The following is a 17,352-nucleotide window of genomic DNA, read 5'->3' on the forward strand; positions in this document are numbered from 1 at the left end:
CCGTTTTCCAAACCAAAGAACAGTGCATTGAAGGAAAAAGTAATAGCTCACCGAAAACAAAACAAAACAAAACAAACAAAAAAACTAATTAAAGAAAAAATTCATTTAAGATCAGAAATAAAGAGATCCTACAGCTCTTCTAGTCCAATCCCCACCCTAACGTGAATGGGGGGGAAAAAGGAAGTAGATTCTAGTCAGTCAGAATTAAAGGCAAAACCGATCCACTTTACTTTCTACTTGACAGAAAACAAGAAGCTCATCAAGGAATCCCTACAAACAATAGCTTTAGTAGTTCTCAAAATGCAAAATTCACCTACAAATTAAACCAACTGCTAAGTGTGTATAGAGTAATTTCTTTCATTATTGCCTTCCTCATCCCCAGGGGCTTTTTTAGACCTTGTTTCCCCCTAATTGCCTCCAACACCAAGGAAATTTAAACCCCACAAGTAAACCGTGTCTCCATTCATTCACAGCGTCCTTTGGAGCAGGCAGTCCCTTGCTCTAAGACGTTCTTGTCACCTAAGCACCAAGCACAGCCTGAGAACGCACAACACGCACTCACACAAACTCAGACAGACAACAGGTGAGATATGGCACGTGAGGAGGAAGACAAGATAAATGAGCTTCACCGTCGACCCAGATCCGACAAGAAGTGACACACGCAGCCTGTTCGGGTACAGGTGATTCCTAGAAAACAGCCAAGGGCAGAATTTGGAGAAGCAGCACCGCAGGCCAGGAAGGTCTGGGGGCTTTAGAAGGGAGGGGCGCCCCGACCAGGTACTGGGGGATTCAGAAGGGAGGGGCTCCCCGACCATGTGCTGGGGGATTCAGAAGGGAGGGGTGCCCCGACCAGGTGCTGGGGCTTCAGAGGGGATTGGTGCCCCGATCACTTCCGGGGGGGTTCAGAGGGGAGGGGTACCCTGACCACGTGCTGGGACTTCAGACGAGAAGGCACCCCGACCGGTTCCTGGGGATGGCAGGACAAGCCCAGGGTTCCGTCGTCACTTTTCACTCCCTACTCCCGAATCTCGCCCTGAAGTTGCAGCCAGTCCAGGTATTCATTTACCCATAAAATTAAGTATCTGTGAGTAACACAAGTCACTAATCCACACAGATCTGAGTCCACAAATACCTCCCAGAGACGCCACCATCCCTTCTGGTAGAGGACCCAGCGGCCCACGCTGCTAGGAAGGGAGACTGTCTCCAGCCTGACGCTGCAGAGTCCTCAACACAAAGTCTACCTTCTGGAACCATGCCGTCTCCTACAGAGGCAACTAGGGGCATGTAGGGTTTTTTAAAATCTTTTTTTTTTCTTAAGACAGAGTCTCCCTCTGTCACCCAGGCTGGAGTGCAGTGGCTCGATCTCGGCTTGCTGCAACCTCTGCCTCTCGAGTTCAAGTGATTCTTCTGCCTCGGCCTCCCGAGTAGCTGGGATTACAGGCGCCTGTCACCACGCCCAACTCATTTTTTATATTTTTAAGTACAGATGGGATTTCACCTTGTTGGTCAGGCTGGTCTTGAACACCTGAATTCACATGATCCACCCGCCTCGACCTCCCAAACTGCTGGGAACACACGCATGAGCCACGGTGCCCGGCCCATATAGCTATTTAAATTTGACTAAAATTAAATAAAATTAGAAGTTCTCATTTACACTTCAAGCATTCAGTTACCCCCAGGCGGCCACTGACCAGCGGCTGGTAGAGATGTCACACTCCACACTGTAGAAGGATCTAGGGACAAAATGGCTCTAAGATCATCTCAGAATCTTTATGTTGAAGCTACTGAAGTTTTACTCTGATTATTATAGACATCAGCATTTTCCCACTTTAAAATGTCAGAGCTATTGCAATGATCAGCTCTGTGGCTTCCCAGCAGCTCTTCTCTTCCTGGACAGAGAACTGTAGAGCATCTGCACTCTGCCTCCACACTAAGGGATAGTAGAAGCCTCCGTATAAAATCAGGGGGAGAAAAAAAATGAATCCCTAGTCCGCCTCTCCCCCTATGATTTTGTGAAACTCCTCTTAGTATGCACAATAACTGCCAGAGTTGCAATAAAGAAGCATCCCTTGACCAGGAAGCAGCAGGGAAGCAAGAGGAGGGAGATGCAAAGACCCTCCATTCCCTCTGGGACCCCAGGCCCAGCCAGGACTGAGAAGGGCCGCACAGCCCGGCAGACCCGCACACCTGATGCGAACCATACACACGGCTTCCCTGGGCCTCGGTCCCCTGCTCTGCCCTCACTGGCCACTGTGGCTCTGGGTAGAGGCAGCTCCCTGAGCCCCAACACCCACAGCCAGTCCCCTCCTTGCAGGTCTCAGCTGTGCTCTCACTGCCTCCCTGACGCTTCTCATCATCCGCGTACCGTGTCCACTCTACCCCACAGCCCTTGCTACCGCCCACCCCACCACGGAGCCTAGCACACAGCAGGTGCCCGAGACGCCCCAGTGGGCGGGCATGCCAGGGTAGGGCTTGGAGTTCCAAGGGCCATGTCCCGCATACCACCACAAGTGCCGCGGAGGCTGTGGAAGGGGTCCAGGTTTCAGGCCTCTACTCAGCTTCTCCCGGTCCCCGAGGCCAAGAACCTAGCAAGGGAGCGCAGCGGGAAGCAGGGTCCCAAACCCACTTCCTACTCCTCAAGTGGAAGGGGACCTCGGGGCACAACCCCACGAGCACCTTTCCTCCTGCCAGGCTGCCTGTCACAGCACCAACACCTTCACCGCAGGGAAACCCACCTCTGTGAGGAGAAAACCAAGTACCACAGGAGCCACTTCCCCCGCAGCGTCTGCTGAGCCCAATAGCGACAGCAGCAGCCGGGTCCCCACTCAGCACACACCGACTCGGAACCCGCCACGCACACCACAACACCGAACATCTTGAAGCTCAGCTTCGACTCATCAGGGCCCTCTTCCAGGAAAGCTAGGCATGTCTATCTTCCCTGGGCTCACAGAAAGGAGCGTGACTCAGCCCCGAGTGTGAACAGAGTCAAGCTCCCACTAGCTGTACAGACAACCTCCCTTGCCCTGTCCTGGGAAGGAGCCAAGCGCAAATAGCCATCTTTTGCCCGCACAGGTTCGGAATTCAGTCAGTTCTCTCAATGGAGTTGTGACAGGTCAACTCCAGGCTCCTCAGTGCTCTGGGGTTCACCTCGGGCCACTGCACCTTTGAAACGTGGCTGTGGATTCCTCTAGGGTGCACAGTGTCACGGCCATTTCATTCAGATACTGCAGGCCCCTGCCGTGGAGTCAGTACCCAGGACACCCCTGCCGGCATCCTCCGAGATGCTGCTGCAGCTGCTGTGATCTGAGAACAGCCATGCACAGGCATCAAAGGGAGGGCTTCTCAAATCTTTTCCAGGAGCAGTGGCTACAGCTTTGGAAGACGTTGCATTGAATCCTGGGTGATCCTGGCTTGGTCTGCAATCTAAACCTAGTTGCTGGGGAGACACACTCTGTTGTAATTGACAGAGGCTGTTGGTGGCAGCTCTACCAAGACCAAGAATGGCAACTAATCTGAGATTTACTATCCATACTTTCTATTTGATGTTTAAAAGGAAAGCATCGTGAAGTTCCAGTAGCAAGGAATTTTCTATAATCTATCACACATCAAGATATAGCAGAAATGTAGCTAAAATGTTCATAGGATCTATGCAGAGGAAGAGACGGGTCTATTTCAGGAAAAGTGCTTGCCGGCTTTTAAGAAACATAGTGAAATCCCTGCCAAGTAAAAGATTGTTTATACTTTTGCTTTGGAAATGGAGGGAAAGTTCTTTCTTATTATTTGAATACATTAACTGTATTTAAGTGTTCTGGTAGATTAAGTATTCAACATTCAAAAGGAAGTAATTCTGTTCAGTCTATTTCATTCTTTAAATGTAGCTTTCAAAAACCGACAAATACCTGGCCGGGTGTGGTGGCTCATGCCTGTAATCCCAGCACTTTGGCAGGCCGAGGCGGGTGGATCACAAGGTCAGGAGATCGAGACCATCCTGGCTAAAACGGTGAAGCCTCGTCTCTACTAAAAACGCAAAAACCTAGCCTGGTGTGGTGGCAGACACCTGTGGTCCCAGCTACTCGAGAGGGTGAGGCAGGAGAATGGCGTGACCTGGGAGGCGGAGCTTGCACTGAGCCGAGATCACACCACTGTACTCCAGCCTGGGCAACAGAGCAAGACTCCGTCTCGAAAAAGAAAAACAAAAAGTGGCAAACACCCCATTGTCTGCCCTGGCTCTGGCCATCTCCACGGAGTGGACAGAGCTTGGGAAAAGCTCACTGTGGAGGCCCAGAAGGCCGGGCCTGGCCTTTGCTCAGCAGATGAGCAAGAGGGTCACAGCCACCCTAGGGAAGAAGCCCATATTTGCTATGTTACTGATGATATCCACATAAATTTCTATTTTGCCTCTCACACAGAACTGGGATCTATGTTTGAGCAAGCAGCTCGTGCCAACAGTCCCTCCATGCCATCATTTCCCTGACCTCCCACAGAAGAGCCAGGCCAGGCAGCGTCCCCACACGGGGACTGGGTCCCAAGAAGATCCTGGTCCTGCCCCTCTTCTCTCTCATCCCTGCAGCACCCTGGCTTGCTGTGGAAGCCCAGCAGTGCTGGCTAAACCCACGTTCACCTGGGGCATTCAGGAGAAGCCTCTGTGCAGAAATCAATTGGGAAGTAGGATTGTGTGTGCTGGCAGGTCACTCGAATGGATTTGCAGAACTCAGTTTTCAACACAGGTGCCGCCACCAAGTCCCTGAAAGACCTTTGTGGGCCTAGAGCCACAGAGCCATTTGAGGCACTCTCACAATCTCTAACAACCCTGCACAGAGGCCCTGTTTATCCAAAGGACCATAAAATTTTCCATGTAAACAAAGTTTGACATAATGAATTAAAAGTGAAGTCACCACTTCTATTTTCCATTAATCCATTCATTCAAACAAGTATCTCTTGAGCGTGTTCATCAAATACTGTGGAATTAGGATTTAGTCCATGCCTTCAAGAAATATACAGCACAGAAGAAAAGGTATAGCTTGTAACTAACAGTGGTGAATAGGGAAGAAATACACATCGCAGAAGGAAAAGTATAGCTTTTAACTGTAACAGTGGTGAACAGGCAAGAAATAAACATCATAGAAGGAAAGGTAGAGCTTATAACTAACATCATAGAAGGAAAGGTAGAGCTTGTAACTAACATCATAGAAGGAAAGGTGTAGCTTATAACTAACAGTGGCGAACAGGACAGAATCTCATAGGCTCGTCAGGAGCCACCGAGGAGGAAGCCATGGTTCACATCCACCTGCAGTAGATAAATGTTTCCCGGATAAAGTAACTTTTCTACAGCGATATCTGCTCCTTATTGTTTAATCCTCCTCGATAGGGTATTAAATTACCACTTTATGTGCTGCTTATATAAAATACATCATTGTCAGGGGAGGTTATAAAATAATACTTCACACAAGCCTGGGCTGTGAATGGTGCGAGGCAATGGGACGATGTGTTCCCGTGTTCTCGAGACGCAGAAGGGGCAAGACCCTGCTTTCCTTCTCCTCCCCACCGCCCTGTTCCCAGATGAGGGGCGGAGGCAAGGCCGCCGGGCAGTCCTAGAGCTGGCTCCAGGGCCACGACACCACGCCCAGACGCTCTGCGCCCCATGCAAGAAACACAGACTGTGGGGCAATCACCAATTTACCTAGCAGTGGGGAGAGTCCTTCATCAAAAGCCTGTGCTTCCAGGAGCCAGGACAAAGCAGGAGGCCCTAGGAAAACAGTTCCGGGTGCTCCTGAAACCTGGGCAGAGTCACAGTCTGGCAGGAAGCACCAGTGATGCAGGTGTGCCCAAGACTGGGAGGATGGCCAGATGCCTGGAGACCAGACCGGCCTGCAGGAGATGACCACCTCTCTCTGGCTCATTAGAGACAGACAGTCTGGGCTTCACTTTTGTATGTGGAGTCTCACAGTACAGAAATGTCACAAAGAGATTAGACTTCGTATACCCCATTTTTTTAAATTTAAAAAACACAATTATTTCAACTAATTCTAAATCCAGCAAAGAAAAATAAATAAGTATATAAATGCATGCCTCCAAAATGTAAACCACAATCTCTTTACCCATAGGAGACCCAAAATTTAGTGTACTTTTTCTTCAGTATGATCTCATTTTTTTTTAAGCCATTACTGAGGTGTCTCCTCACTGCCCCATGAGGAGGTTCATGGGCTCTTCAGGGCTCTTTGCTGTTTCATCATTTTTTAGATTTAAGGGCAGGATCATTTTCCCACACTTGCTTGCTTCCCTGATCACCAATTTTTCACAAGGACATCATTGTGCCTCAGAAAACCTAGTAACTGAACTTCATTAAAAGTGAAAACGATAGGGACATGTTGGCTGCTATGACAGCATCCTCAGTCACCGAATCTCCCTGGGGGACCCGACACACCCCCAATCTCCTTGGAACCCCAGCATGCAGGTATCGCTGCGGCTGACAGGACTGACCCACCCTGGGGGAGGCATAAAAGCAAAGGGAAGAGAAGGCAGGTGACTCATTTAGGAAACTCAGATGATCCTCTCGAGTCACATTTCTCAGGGTGTCAGGGTACCAGCTACATGTAGGGAACCTCCTTGGCCTGGCAGGTGGCAGACTCCTGGGACCCTCCTCAGACACGTTAATCAGAGAATCTAAAGACGGGCAAACTCTGAAAAGTATCTGTAAAGGAAGGACTTAGCTCTGCTGTGAGCCCACTACACGTGGGGTCACGCAGGATGCCGCTCCCAGCGTCCAGTCTCCATTTCACCCTCCTGGGAGGAACACCCGTCAAGTCACAGAGCACGGTCTTCAGCGAACACCTTCCTGCGCGACCTCCACTGTCTCCCAGCCCTGCAGGAGTAGCCGCCGAGTAGGGGAAACAAGTCTTTGCTCCTGACCCGGCCACCTTGACGCTGGGCATAAGACCAGCACTGCTACGTCTCTGGGGAAAGGAGCGGCCCTGGGCAGGAATGCACTTGGCAGCCCCAGGGAGGGACCAGGTGTGGAGGACCAGGCCTCTGCCCGCAGACACGTCAGCACAGCATCCTGGAGCAGAACCTCCAGCCCAGCTGAGCCTACAGATGGCTGCAGCCCTGGACAGCATCTTCACGGTGACCCGGGGGACTGGGCCAGAGCCGCTCAGCAAGGCTGCCCTGAATTTGCAACCTGAAGAAGCTGTACAGTCGTACGTGTACTTTGCCTTAAGCCCCTAGTTTTGTGGTCACTTGTCACACAGCGACAGACAGTGGATGTGCACGGACTCCCAGGCCACGATGGCCTCTGCCGGCCTCACCCGGGCTGTCTCATCTGTTCCCGTGACATCACGTTTCTCAGAGCCAAAGGCTGCCAGGATCCCCTCTTTTCTTCACGACGTCGTTACAAGCTCACGATACAAACTGAAAAAAAACAATCTGTAAAATACAACGTATGACGCAATACAAGGGGAATGCCCAGGCACACACACACGCGAAACAGGCACAAGTGTGAAACAGGCACATGCACAAACAGGTGTGCATGCGTGAAACAGGTGCACGCGTGAAGGTGTACACTCGTCAAACAGGTGTACATACACACATGAAAGCACCCGACATGAAGGGCTGTCTTTGGGAGCCTAGTTTTTAGACATCTCCCTCACCCTTTTACATCTGCACGATCACAAACACAGCACACCACAGTACTGAGGGGAAGCCCCAGCTTCTCATGGGGGCACATGAGGCTTTTTATTTATGCCACAGGTTGCATCACTACATTCTAGAACTGCAAGGCCCCCCACTGCCAGGACTGGGTCAGGTCCACCCTGTGCTCCAAGGACCAGGCCGCCTGCCAGCCCACACGGACCTGCCCCTCGGATGGTGCGGCTGCTTCTAAAACAGAGGCTCAGGCCCACCCAGAGACCTGCAGTACCTGTTATTAAATCAAGACTTGGCTGTGGGTAAACGTGAAGATTTTTTTATTAAACATGACTCTGCAACATTCAAAGGACCATAACTGAATGCTCCTTTCGCAGCCACGGCGTGTCCAGACACTCATAGAGAAGGCCAGGGCGTGGGAACCCACGGAGCCCCGACAAGGCAGACTTGGAGCTGTGTGGCGCAGTTAGCACCCTTTTTATGCTGATACTTGCCTTTCATATTCAGATTAAAATAAAAAATACGCAAAAGTAGTTCACATTCTATTTCAATTCTCTATTTTTGTAGTAACTGGGCCCCTTTCCCTCTGGTTTCCCAGCCCAGTGATAAATAGGCCCAGCTGGGATTTGTCAAAGTCTGGACCTCTGTTGTAGAGTAAGTGAGGGGGGTAGGGAGGGGAGCAGGAGTGGAAAGGAGGAGTGGGGGATAGGGAGGGACAGAGGGAAGGAGAGAGAGAAACCGCCGAAGGCTGGAGGTAGGAGGGTTGCTCCCTGGCAGCCTCATGCTCCCCGTTCCAAGGTAACTGAGCTGGCATCACGCATGCGGTGCCATCATATGACTTGGCTGACACACGCCAGAATTACAACAAAATGCTTCAGAAGACTAAGCACCAGCACCTTCAGATTAGGGTAGAGTCCCGGTTTCACGCTTGCCTTGTGTGACATTCTATAAATTGTAAAGATAACGCATTTTCTTACCAGCCATGCTGTTCCCCAAATACTAACTATAATAAAGACCAGACAGCATCTGAGTACCGAGCGTGTGTCAAGCCCCGTGAGGAAGGCATCATTTACTTTGCTAGAGAAAGAAACAGGCTCTGAGAGAAACTTCCTGAGGCCAGGCAGTTGTCTCCAAACCCACCCCGCGCCTCCTGACCCTGAACGTGGAGGACCCAAGTCATTTACGTGAATAATTTACCTACATGCATGTGAGATTGAGATTCAGCCCCCAGATCTAATCATCTCTATGCAGGAATGTGTCAGGAAGGTATACAATTCTATGAGTTCGAGCTGGGGGAACAAAGGCAGGCACCCTCGACACACATGTGGTGCGGAGGTACGCGCCCCGCACAGGGGCGGACAGGAGCAGGTCCAGCCCTGCCCAGTCACACGCCCACCCTGCCATGCCAGTGCAGGGGCCGCCACCGCGTCTCGGGGAAAAGCAGCTTCTCCTGCACAGGAATCTACCCTTCAAAGTGTGTTGCTGAGAAGGTTTGGACCAACATCTCAGAAATCAGACACCGTGTAACACGCTTATCTATACAGGCTGCCTATGTCAGGGAATCACCAATAATTCCCATCTCGCCATCAATTATTTCTGGTAAATACTGATTATTCTAAGTTAACTGAGGCAACACAAGAACAATATAATGGAAATGTCAGAGTCAATCAGCTCCACCTGCTGAAGAGCTGGGACTAATGATGAAACCTAAGGAATCCTGGAGAACGCAGCAGGACCCCAGACGCCGCGGACCACCCCAGCCTCCTTCCACAGGAGAGTTAGTCGTGGGGCAAAGGAACAGCTTTCAAGGAATCTCAGAGGTTCTCAAGGTCTTGAAAGTTGAACGGGAATTAAATATTTGCATCTGAGTCACACGAGCACATTAAAAGTAAAATTTCCTCTTTCCACTAGAATTATGAGCTTGCGGCGGCGACACTGGCTGTATCTCATGCTCGTGAGATGTTTGGGGGCAGCCGTGCGTCTCTGGTGAATCATTTATAATCATGAAAGAAGTGCTTGGGCCCTCGATCCAGGACCACAGACCCCACCAACAAGGGTCTAAACAGGACAAGCCTCGGCCTGGAGAGGCTGGTGTCCGTGGGAGCTGGGAGGAGCACCAGGAAAACTCAGGGGCAAGCCCCACGCAAGCTCGGCATGTCCTACCCCATGCAGTCAGCATCAGCCACAGGGATCTTTTGTTCTTTTTTGTTCAGGAAGGAACATATTAAAAAGCCCGGGGCCCAGGGCCTGGAATCCTCAAAGCTCTCCACAGAGCCGGGTTAATTGGCACCTTCCCTCATGTTCAAGTCAACTATATATGGCTGCTGAGGGCATCTCAGAGCAGGTGCAACACTGAGCTTTCTTGCTGTCTGGGGAAAGCAGGAATTCCAGGCCTCTGCCTTAATACCTCCCCAGAGGCTCTGGCCCAGGTGAGCTCAACTTCTCCCAGGTAAGGAGCACAGACCAGCTTCCCCCATGTCCCTCAGGTCACACAGGAGCGGTGCAGACCCTTGCAACTTGGCACGAGCCCTCGCAACCCACCCTAGAGGCAGCAGCCCAGCCCTGTGGCCCCGGCCTGGCAGGAGGCAGCTGCTGGGGCCCCTGCTCAGGGTTCAGCACAGCGAGGTCCAGCCACAGCAGGGGAGACATCCACCACCTGGCCATTCATCTTTAACCTAAAACAGACACAGGAATGCGGCAAAGGGGTCCTTCCCCTGACAAACCCATCCTTCCTATTCTCATCTCTCCCTCCTTCCCCAGTACTGCACCCAAGGCCACCCAGCACTGTGCCCAAGGCCTGACTCCCAGTTCACAGGGAATCCAAGACAATTATGATTTTGAGAAACTGGGAGCTACATAGAAAATGAGTCGGTAAAGCCATTGTCCACTGATCCTCCACTCCACACAGCGGAGAACCGTCCTCAGGATAAAACCCACGGGGCGGGGAAGACGCGATCAAGGCGGGCAGGACCGCGGAGCCACAAACCTGGTGGTTCAGGGAACAACGCCACGTGAACACAAACCTAAAGTGCTCCACAGCTGGAAGACAAAACACAGGAGACAGAAACGCTGACCGTTTAAAAGAAAAAGAAAAAGAAAAAAGCCTCACTCTTAAGAGTCCATCAAGATTTAAGTTCTCAAGTCACAATGTATCAGCACAGACTTCTCATAATGCCTGAAACTTGGCGCAGTAAACACGTGAATCAGTTCTCCCAAGTCCATCGTTTTCTTTGATGAGTCTCTTGAGTCTCAGGCTGGTTTCAAAGTAAGCCCTTCTCTGTTTGTTGATGATTTAATAATTAACATACATGAAAACACATTGACTTCCAACTTAATCTGCTAACAAAATATTAATTACCACACTGGCTGTCATCCACAGAAAAAAACACAATCACCTTCTGGTTGTAAAAACATTAGAATTCGAAGCCACTTTGGCCATCTGAACAGCACCGGCTTTTGACAAGGGCATTCCAAAGCTAATCTGAAAAACTAGTCCAGGCCATGATCGCTGGGGGGTCGGACTTGCCTCATCACCCTACCTCCCTTCTGGAATTAGACAGAACTTAGACGTTTAGTCTGATGGGAAACATTTACAATCTATTCTCTCCGAAGCTACCTGGAGGATTTCCTCCACATGACACAGCCTTGGTCTCCACAACCCCTTATCTGACAACTCTCTTAACCAACTGTCAATCAGGAAATTTTCAAATCTACCTATGACCTGGACACCCCTGCTTCCAGTTGTCCCACCTTTCCAGACCAAACCCATGTACATCTTACATTTATTTGATCGATTGTCTCATGTCTCCCTAAAAGCTATAAAACCAGGCTGGGCTCTGACCACCTCGGGAATACGTTCGTAGGATCTCCTGAGGGTAATATCAAGGGCCATGGTAACTCATTTGGCTCAGAATAAATCTCCAAATGCTTCACAGAGTTTGACTCTTTACTGACATGGTACCTTTCATGGGTATTCATCTGGGGGACTCACAATCAACCAGAGGCAGCAGTTGCCCACTGTGCAAAAGTCTCTGCAGGACTGAGCCTCTGGCACGGGGACTCCAACCCCTGAAGCAGCAGCTCTCCCACGTCCCACGGCCTGATAGACCTGCACCTCCCGGGCTTCTCATTTCAGAGTCTCAGCAACAAATCTACCAAACGTGATCAACATCACAGAATATTCCTCGAGGCTTTTGGCTGTTGTTTCTCCCCAAGTTTACTCTAGAACCAGAATGGCAACACTCGGAACAGGATGGTTCTCAGTCACTGACCCTCCTGGTAAATACACTGTCTCCAAGGCCCTTTCCCGCCAGTCACAGCTTCCTTCATGTCAGGCTCGAAGGCCACCTCCCCAAGAAGGAAACCTCTTCAATCCAGCAACCACAGCTCCTGTGCCCATCTAGAGCTTGTCTGCCAGGAAGGGAAGACTCCTCATTCCAGAGACAGCAGGTGCCACAAACTCAGGGTTGTAGCCACTGCGAAGGCAAACACTCATGAAATTAATAGACTTTTTCCTCCTTGGATACTGACGTTTTCTCTTCTGGAGGTCAGCCAAGGCCATCTGCACGAGTCACGAGCGTGATGGCTCCAGCCCCTCCTTCGGTGTCAGCAGTGTGACTCCGCTCTGAGACCCCCTGCACCAGCCGGGCCATGCACCTGTTCCCACGACTGCTGTCAGCAGACTACAGTAATTCTAAAATAATCAGCAAACTGAGGTTCCGAAGGATGCATTTTAAAGAAAAATGTGTAAGTTTTACTGCATGAAATCAGCTACATCTTTGGCTACTCCAGAGGCTTTTTGTTTTGCTTTCCTCAAGGTTCTCTACAATGATCCCGACAGTCAAGCTTCCCAGTTACAGGCAGAGGGTTGGGCAGGCCGCGTCTGCTGTGTAACACACACAGAGGATCCACATCATAGGATTTTCCCTGTTCACCAACATCATCAGGACAAACACTAAGCAATAATAATCTCCCTGTCTGGAAAACTGAGCTCACTTGAGAACTAATGCAACAAATGTGTTTGACAAAGTTGCAGGTGGACATTTTAGTGAATAAATCACTATTTAAAGGAGGATAAAGGCTCACTATTCAAAGGCATGTTTTTGTCAAGTTTTGTAATTTCAGCTTCATGCATTTAAATCATGAAGTGAGGCTTGTACCTGATACATTACAGAATCTCGACAAAATAGACAAAATTCCAATTCTGTACACATTCTCTCTCATTCTTTTCCATATGCATACGGATGGTGGTAATTTAAGTTGGCATTCCAACAGGATTTCTAAATTAAACTGTCTTCTACTTTAAACACGACGTGTTAAACATTACACATTCCATTGTTCAACATTTATAGCAGGGTCTGTATGGCCCGTTTTAAAGATTTCTTCCTCACTAAAAGCAAGCGTTTAAACAATAAATGATCTACTCTAAAATATTCTAGAGACAGAGATACATTTGGAGAGTGGACACACTTAACACAGAAATCCGCAACATCAAACAGGCACAACCGGCAGTGAGGGTGGAAGGGGCGCTATGTGAGTGCCCCTAAAAACACACACAAGCCTGGCTGCTTAAAAGGAATGAATATAGCTCAACACTCCTATGTGAACATTGATGTGTCTACTGCCTTACAGAATCCTCCTAGCTGAGCTGCAGGAAGCTTCTTTGGAACCTTTTCTCACCTGCACTGCCTACAGGTGCCCACTGGGCTCCCTGGGCATTATCGTGTCTTTGTTTAGAATATCACAGTATTAGGAGATCTGTTAAATCCCAAGTCAGAGCCTTATCATAACTCAGACACCATCCCTCAGGGCTTGTGGGCCAACTTCGGCTAATGCAGGCTGCTCCACAGTGCCCTGCAGATGGGCTTGGTACATCCACACGATTTTAAGATTTGGGGCTGCCGTTTTCTGCAGTCCCAGACGCGGACTTACATATTCATCATGACTGAAGGCAGCACGTATTTTTATGTTCCTTCTGTAACGGTAATAATCATGGCAACATTTCCCCGATCCTTAAAAAAGCCTCCTAACAGCAGTTGCATTCCACTCCCTTCCTTAAAATTAATAGAATTTACCAAACTAGGTGAAATCAGTCTTCATGAGAAAGTGAGAAATCAGTGTTCACACAATGGCATAGTAGCTGGGCATAGAGTATACGTCAACATCCCAAACTAAGCACCCATCACAGTTATTCCCAACTCGCAGGAAAGCTAGAAAAATTAGAAGGCTTAAAACATAATTATAAATGAAAATAACAAGAAACCAAAGTTTCTGAGGAGCATTTGTTAGCCAAACAAGGAAAGCCATTAACCAGTGCTGATTACATTGCATTTGATTACATTGCATTTGATTACAGCAGCCAAAGACGTGTCCAGAGGAAGAGACTTTTAAACATTAGTCTTTCAGTAAGAATGGTTGCTTAACAAGTTCAGACTACTGGGCTACACCAATCATCAATTAAAAAGCAAGGCAAACGAGTGAGAGTCATTTTCCTTAATCCTTAACGTGTCAAAAATTACCACATTGGTCAAGCTGGTCTCCAACTCCTGACCTCAGGTGATCCACCCACCCCGGCCTCCCAAAGGGCTGGGATTACAGGCATGAGCCACCATGCCTGGCTGAGAACTGTTTGACAGAGGCTGAGGGGAGGCTCCTGTCCCTTCCTGGGACATCCACATCCCACCCAGTTTCCCATACCGACTGTGACACTCGAAGCATCACAGCAAGGGCAGCTGCATCCCCACAGTTCTCTGCACTAACACCACAGCTGCGCGCGCAGCCATAGCCCTGGAGCTGCCACTCAGCCTTATCGTGCTGGCACAAGCACAGCAGAAACTAACACGACCCCAAGAGGGAGGAGTGGGGACCCAGGGGAGTGAACCAGGAGGGAGGAAAGTGGCCCAGGGGAGTAGGGAGGAGTGGGGGCTCAGGGGAGTGAAGAAGAAGGGAGGCATGGGGGCCCAGGACAGTGAACCAACAGGGAGGCGTAGGGGCCCAGGGCAGTGAACCAGGAGAGAGGCGTGGGGACACAGGAGAGTGAACCAGGAGGGAGGAGGGTGGAGTTCGGCCCAGCGAGTGAAACAGGAGGCAGGAGTTCGACCCAGGGAGTGAACCAGGAGGGAGGAGTGTGATCCAGGGAGTGAACCAGGAGGGAGGAGTGTGGTCCAAGGAGTGAACCAGGAGGGACGTGTGTGGTCCAGGGGAGTGAGCCAGGGAGGAGGAGGGAGGAATGTGGTCCGGGGAATGAACCAGGAGGGAGGAGTGCAGTCCATGGGAGTAGGGAAGAGTCTGGTCCAGGGGAGTCAACAAGGAGCCTTTGGGGGTAGCAAGTTCACACACCACAAATACCTCCCAATCCATCCGCGTGCAGGGAGGGGCCGGAAACCACGCAGGAGCTACAGCGCTTTCTCCTCACAGAAGAGGAGTAAGGATATCGAATCATGCATGAAATCAGAGCTAAAGTTCTACCACGGTGGGGAGACGCTTCACAGACCCAAATGGGTGCAAAACAAAACCAATCATACAAGATCAGTGGATGGAACGGGATCAGAAATTTAAGCCTGTAACAAGCTTTCAGAAAAAACGTCACTTGATCTGCAAGATGACTGCAGCTCTGCTTGATCATTTCTGCAAATGTCTAACTCGCGATGAGCCATCTCAGAGCCCTTCAAGAGGAGTAACAAAATCAAAACGCCACGGCATCCTCCGTATTTTAGATAGCCTGCAACAGTATGGAAATGAGCAGCGGTGCCAGAGCTTTCAAGTTTGTTTGAAGTAAATTTCAGCATGAGGGCAGCATCTTTCTGGCTGAAGCAATGAGGTAGGCTCCTGCTCACCGCATGGGAGACCAGCTTTCAGCTAAGCTGCTGTCAAGGGTCTGCAAACCACGATCCCCGACCGAGCCTTGGCCAGGGAACCAGAAGTGATTTTTACACTTTGACGTTTTCACAAAAGAAATATATGCAGAGACTTCTATGGCCCTCAAAGCATCACACGTTGCCTACTCTGCCCTTTACAGGAGCTTCTAGCTTTGCTGTCAGTTACAAAGTGTTTCTATAAAATAATGTCACTGATTCTCAAGCATGCCAGCAAAAGTCACACTTCTCAACAACCCTCAATGGAGATGCACCATCCTGTGTTTCACACAGATTTTAGATTTTTAAAAGCCAAAATAAGGGAGGTAATTCAGCTAAGTATTATAGTAACACAATTTGAGATACTTAATGATGTGTGACAACAGAATACTTGGCATTCCTGTGAGGCAATAAACTAGCTCAAACACAAAATAACAAATCAAAGCATGTTTTGGCCTCTCAAAGTGATCAGTGAAATTGGAAATAACATTCAGTTAAATGACACTAAAAAAAAAAAAAAAAAAAAAAAAAAAAAAAAAAGCACAAACAAAACAAATACTACTACACCATCACTCCTTAAATTTATTTAACTACTGCTGCCAAATAAAATGGAGAGACTTCTTACTGCAGGGTAATAATCGGCCATTGTCATCATGAAATAGACCGCTGTGCAGGCTCAGGCCCTCCAGCCCACAAAGGCAGGGGGAGGGAGGAGAAACGATGGCCAGAAACAAAGGGACAGGGCAACCATGACCTAGTCAGCAATTGTACCCTCCCACCTTTCTTCTGGACTTACAATTTTGGAGCCATCTGGGTTTACCTTCCTATGTCCATAAGTCAGCAAGTTCTCGAAGCCAGAAATCTACAATGCTTCTGGCAGCCAAGTCCTCTCGGCCTTCCCCCCATGTTTTAGGGCCTCATCAGCTCACCCCTGGACAGTATCAATGGCCCCGGAGCTCCAGTCAACCTTGCACTCCACAGACTCAAGTATGCCAGGAGCCACTCCAGGCTGCCACTGCCATGACCAAAGGCTTTCAGAGACAGTCGCCAGCACTGCACAAATCCATGTGGCTTCACCAGGCGCAAGGGGGCTCCAGCATTCCATCCAGTCTGTCGCTGCTACCATAGCTGTGAGTCTAGGATGTGTCAGGAAGGGAAGGAAGACACCATGTACATCATCTCATTTAAGCTTCAGTGTCACAAGGTGGATTTTGTCGTGCCCGTTTTATGGATCAGGAAAGTTTTAAGGAGGGCAAGCACAGGGCCCTGCTGACACAAGAGCAAGACCCGCAGAGGCCTGGGCATGACCCCCGCCCCACGCTCCCTGGGTCCTGATATCCACTCCTCCCCCGTGGGAGCCTGATCCTGGGTCTGCCTGAATTGCTACCATTCCTAAGACACGACTCACGTCTGTCCACCTCCTCCTTTATCTGTTTCCCGCAGCCCAGAGGCGTGTGTGCTCTTCCATCCAGACAGACATCACACTTCAGCTCCTGCATCTGACATCACTTCAGCCAAAAGCTTCTCTCAAACCTCCCCCACACCTGCCGGTCACACAGGTCTGCACCCATCACCTTTCTCACACGAATTCTCACATATTCCTGTGTAGCACCATCCAGCTGATGATAGTCTGAGAGGAGGAAGCTTTGTAGATAAGTCCACGTTCTACTTTGCTCCCAGCCCTCCGTCTTGCGTCTTGCATGAGGCAACCGATTAACAGCAATTTCATTTCAGCACAACATTTCCATTTGAAGAAACGCAGAGCATAGGGCTCTGGTCATAATTAAAAGCTTGTTTCATTTGTCATTTGAAATTCCATGTACTGCTGCAACAGCAGCACCCCCTCCTCGCCAGGCTC

At 49.7% G+C, this 17,352-nt stretch overlaps 1 protein-coding gene across 24 annotated transcripts in view; it reads right to left on the reverse strand.

The window, feature by feature from the left end:
* The window catches only part of LOC139358406 (disco-interacting protein 2 homolog C-like), a 229,441-nt gene that overhangs the window by 103,902 nt on the left and 108,187 nt on the right, over positions 1-17,352 (reverse strand). For 4 of the 24 annotated variants that reach the window (XM_071078972.1, XM_071078968.1, XM_071078962.1 and 1 more), the window contains exon 1: positions 10,751-15,795. The exons of 16 other annotated variants lie outside the window; for them this stretch is intronic. The gene's annotated coding sequence lies outside the window, so the exon portion shown is untranslated. Of the gene's footprint in view, positions 1-10,627; positions 15,796-17,352 lie in introns of those variants that run through there. 4 more of the 24 variants (XM_071078970.1, XM_071078966.1, XM_071078944.1 and 1 more) reach the window with 2 other exon arrangements.

This window comes from Macaca nemestrina, chromosome 15, assembly GCF_043159975.1.
Source record: "Macaca nemestrina isolate mMacNem1 chromosome 15, mMacNem.hap1, whole genome shotgun sequence".
NCBI classification, from domain to species: Eukaryota; Metazoa; Chordata; class Mammalia; order Primates; family Cercopithecidae; genus Macaca; species Macaca nemestrina.